The sequence below is a fragment of the Panthera onca genome, chromosome A1 (genome assembly GCF_046562875.1).
Source record: "Panthera onca isolate mPanOnc1 chromosome A1, mPanOnc1 haplotype 2, whole genome shotgun sequence".
Taxonomy (NCBI): Eukaryota; Metazoa; Chordata; class Mammalia; order Carnivora; family Felidae; genus Panthera; species Panthera onca.
The window spans coordinates 81,221,047-81,225,116 of record NC_138339.1 but is presented as its reverse complement, the minus strand read 5'-3'; the positions used below and the strand labels follow the sequence as shown (position 1 = coordinate 81,225,116).

Here is a 4,070-nt window from a genome sequence, read left to right as displayed (position 1 = left end):
AAACTTAAAAACAGAAGAGGGAAAAGGTTATACAAGATCTTGATAACTAAGCAGCTGGATGAAAATAGCCAGAGAAAGAAAAGAAAGATATTTTCCTGCTGCTTTTCTGATGTCAGTGTTTCCCTTTGTGAGCTTTAAATTTCTATTCCCATTTCTTCTCTCCCTGGGACTTTGGATTCTCACCTAGAGTTTCATATAACTTAAGGATGCAATCAATATAGTGAAGTTACCTGTACTTGGATGCATCTTCACCATTTACTTGACCTTGATCAAGCGACTTGAGCTGTTTGTACTCCACTTCCCTTTCTGTAAAATGAGGATAAGTTTATCTACATCACTGAATGAAGATTAAGTGAAACAACACATGAGCCATGCTCGACATTCTGCCTGCCACCCATTGAGTCCTCCATGAATATCAGCTTGACTGTTCTCTACTTTTACTCCTTGGCAATTTCATTTCAAATATACATTAAATGGATGGGAAAATAAACTCAGAGAATTCAACAAACTCATATTAAACTATTATATACCAGGCATTGTGCTAGGTCTTCGGATACAGAGATGGATAAAAACAGTGTCCATGAGGGGGGAGGCTATGTCCATGAGGGGGGAGGCTATGTCCATGTAGCAGATTATTCTATTTCTGGTCTCTGTCAGAGCACTTGACATACAGTAGGTGTTTAATAAATATGTGCCAATGAGCAAACAACTAACCTTATGAAGTAAGTGTAATTGCTCTCACCATTTTATAGATGAATAAACTGAGACTTGGAAAGGAAGAGTCATTCAGTATCACCCAGGTAGTAAGTCACAGAATCAGAATTGAAATCACCTCGGCTTGGCTCACCTTGGAGCCAGTACCTATGCTGCATCTCTAGGAAGGAAACGCTAACACTAGCTATCCATGCTGCTTGGGAAGCGTGAATCTAGCTCCCGAGTTTCTAATTTTCAAAGCATAACATTGCCCTGTAGATACACCAAATGCTCAATATAACATTTCCTAAGTATTGATTGAGTATCCACCTCTTCTTTAAGACATTATTTTAATATTTGAGGATATAATAGTTAACATGAGAGATGTCAGTGGAAATCACATTCCATCCACAGGGACAGACCCTAAACAATTAGATATGTGATCACCCTTGTGATGAATGCTATATGGGAGCATTTGGCAGAGGTTCTGACTTAATCTGGCACACTGGTCAGGAAGGCTTCCCCAGTAAAGGGATTTGTAAATTGAGCTCTGAATGGGAAATATAAAAGAATTAACTAGAAAAGGTATGGAGAAAGAGCATTTCTTGCAGAATAGTTTGTCCCCAAGACTCATTTGGGACATTGCAGTAAAAGAAAAAAGCCAAAGAGTGAATTAGGCAGCAAAATGGCATGAAGCTACAGAGGCAGGTTAGAGCTAAAACTTCTAGGGCTTTCAAGCCAGGCTAATTTTGGTCTTTCCCTGAGTATAGTGGTTTTTAAAGAAGAGAGTGATGTGATAGGACACAATTTAGAAACATCACAGTATGAAAGTGAGAACTTTGTTGAAAGAAGATGGTAGTGTGGACCAGGATAGTGACATTAGTGATGGAGACAAGTGGGTAGATTAAAACTAGAGTTTATATACTTGGTGACTTAGATTAGGAAGATGAAGAGGAGGCAGATCCAGGTGTTATGAGACCTGAAGCTTATGGAACTAGGGAGCTCCTCCAGAAATCGATTTACTACGTAAGGGAAGGTGTCTGGATAGCTGGTTAGATCCAGGACAATGAGGTCTGGATGAAGAAGAGAGACTTCCTTCTTTGCATCTCTTTTTAAAAAGGAGCAATACTTCTTCTAGAATCTTCCCCAGCACTCACTCTCAAATGTAGGAAATTAGGTACAAAAATAGATAACTACTTTCTAATTCAGAGACTCTCTGTGGTAGCAAGAAAACAATTTAGGTAAATTCATTATCATCTGCAAGTCAAGAAGGAAAGCCATATGTATGAACTACTAACTTGTTATAACTATTGTCCTAAAAGGTATTTTGAAATACTAATTTATGCTCAGACACAGAGATAAACTGAGCTTAATTGGGACAGTGGCCACTCTATCTACTATGGACACGAGTGACTGGTAGATTCCCTCTTTTTCCCCACATCTCAGTAGTCTTCCCTCAAAAAGATGGGTTCCAGCTATCCTCTTGTATCGGTTGATAGACTCTGACTCATTTCTTTGCCAACAGTTGGCACCTGTTTTCTGTCAGCTGACTGGCACTGCAGCACTTTGCACTGAGGGAGGAGAAGGCATGAGCTGTAAGCTTTCAGAAAAGATCAGGCACTTGGAACGATACCGAGAAGATTAGCATGGCCCCTGCGCAAGGATGACACGCAAATTCGTGAAGCGTTCCATATTTAAAAAAAAAAAAAAAGAAAAAAAAAAAAAAAGAAAAAAAGAAAAAAAAAGAAAAGATCAGGCACGAGGTGATCATAAGCCTAACTTGTGATAAAACCCAGAATCAAGTTGGGAAATGATTAACTGGAGAGAGCTGGAAAATAATGCCTCCCCAGAAAAAAAGATTCTGTTTGGAGAAATTCATCCACATCTTGGACAGTCACAATTCATACTAGTATACTAAAAGGACGTCTGGAAAATACAATGAAGAAATATGAAAATATCAATTTTTAAGTCAGTGTTTTACAAATGTACATGACTAGGGAATCCTTTTTCAATACACACACTCACACATACACACGTGCATACCCCACTGATCAATATGTTTTCCCCTTTGGGGAAAAAAAGGGCAAATTGGAATCAGCACAGAAAGGCCAAGGAATGGGAAGAGAAATAAAATGGTTCAACATAGTAGAAACTCAGACTTTGTGCCCAGAATATAATGTCCCAATTCTCAATATGGTTTGGCAGCTCTGGGTCTGTATAAATTCATATGAGGTTGATTTTTTATTCAAAGGATGTCTGAGCTGTCGAGCTGGCCTATTGCTCCCCTAAGAAGAGTTTTGGTTTATTTCAAGATAGGTCACAGAGTGATGACTGACAAGGACAACTCCTTCTATCACTTTTAAATTTATTAGAGTTTCAAAATTTGAAGGGAAGAAGCAATATAAAATCTATCTAGTTGTTTCTGGAACCATGAGATTGTCTTTTAAGGCATCAACTTAAAAAAAAATATTTTTAAACAATTTAGATTTAAAGTTAAAAAGTGAAACAGTTTGGCATAGTGAAAATATAGGGTCAGACCGATCAGTTTTAAAATCCTGGCCTAGTTGTGTGACTTTGGGCAGGTGACTTAACCTCTCTGAATCTCAGTTTCAAGAGATTCAAGTAAAAATATTTCACTTGCAGAATAATGCAAACTTTAGAAATAATATATCCTATTCTCACGAATTAACTCATGCCTCTGAAAACATAAGATATATGTATTTAATATATTGTAGTAATAATGTAGTAATAATAAAAGCTATTTCTCATTTCAAATAGTAGAGAAAAGTCAGTAGTATAAGATACACAGTACTCATTTGATTTTCATACTATAAATATCTTTTAAAATGTTAAGTCACCTTTTCATCTTGCTAATATTAGGTATATAACCTGGATTCTGGAATAACTGCTAGATTAAAATTTCAACTCCACCCCTCAGTATCTGTGTGATCTTGAACAAACTACATCACCTCTTACTGCCTCAACTTTCTCTCTACAAAATAAGGACAATTATTTATCTTCTATTTGTTTTATAATTCTAAGAGAGTGCAGTTAGAAAATGCACTCACTGTACTGTGAATATAGTTAAGGACTCATTGATTTTCATTTTTGTTAATATCCGCACTTCTCAATGATTTTTAAATTTTTATATTCGAAAACTAGTACTCCAATTGATACACAAAAGAAGATTGGGCATAAGACAAAATTAAACAAATGATTTCCTTTTCCCGATACCTCCTTTCTCTTGTCACTTTTGGCTTTCCGTGGCCCCTCATGACTACTCTTTTAGTCTCAGCTGTCACTTTGAGAACTCCCTTGTCATTGCAGTCTGGTCTACATTGACTACAATTAAATGGTTTTCATTGTGACCTTAGGAG

General features: G+C 36.9%; 1 pseudogene; it reads left to right on the top strand.

Moving 5' to 3' along the window:
* The first annotated feature begins 2,293 nt into the window (after window positions 1-2,293).
* Window positions 2,294-2,391, top strand: LOC144613181 (U6 spliceosomal RNA; annotated as a pseudogene).
* The last annotated feature ends 1,679 nt before the right edge of the window (window positions 2,392-4,070 follow it).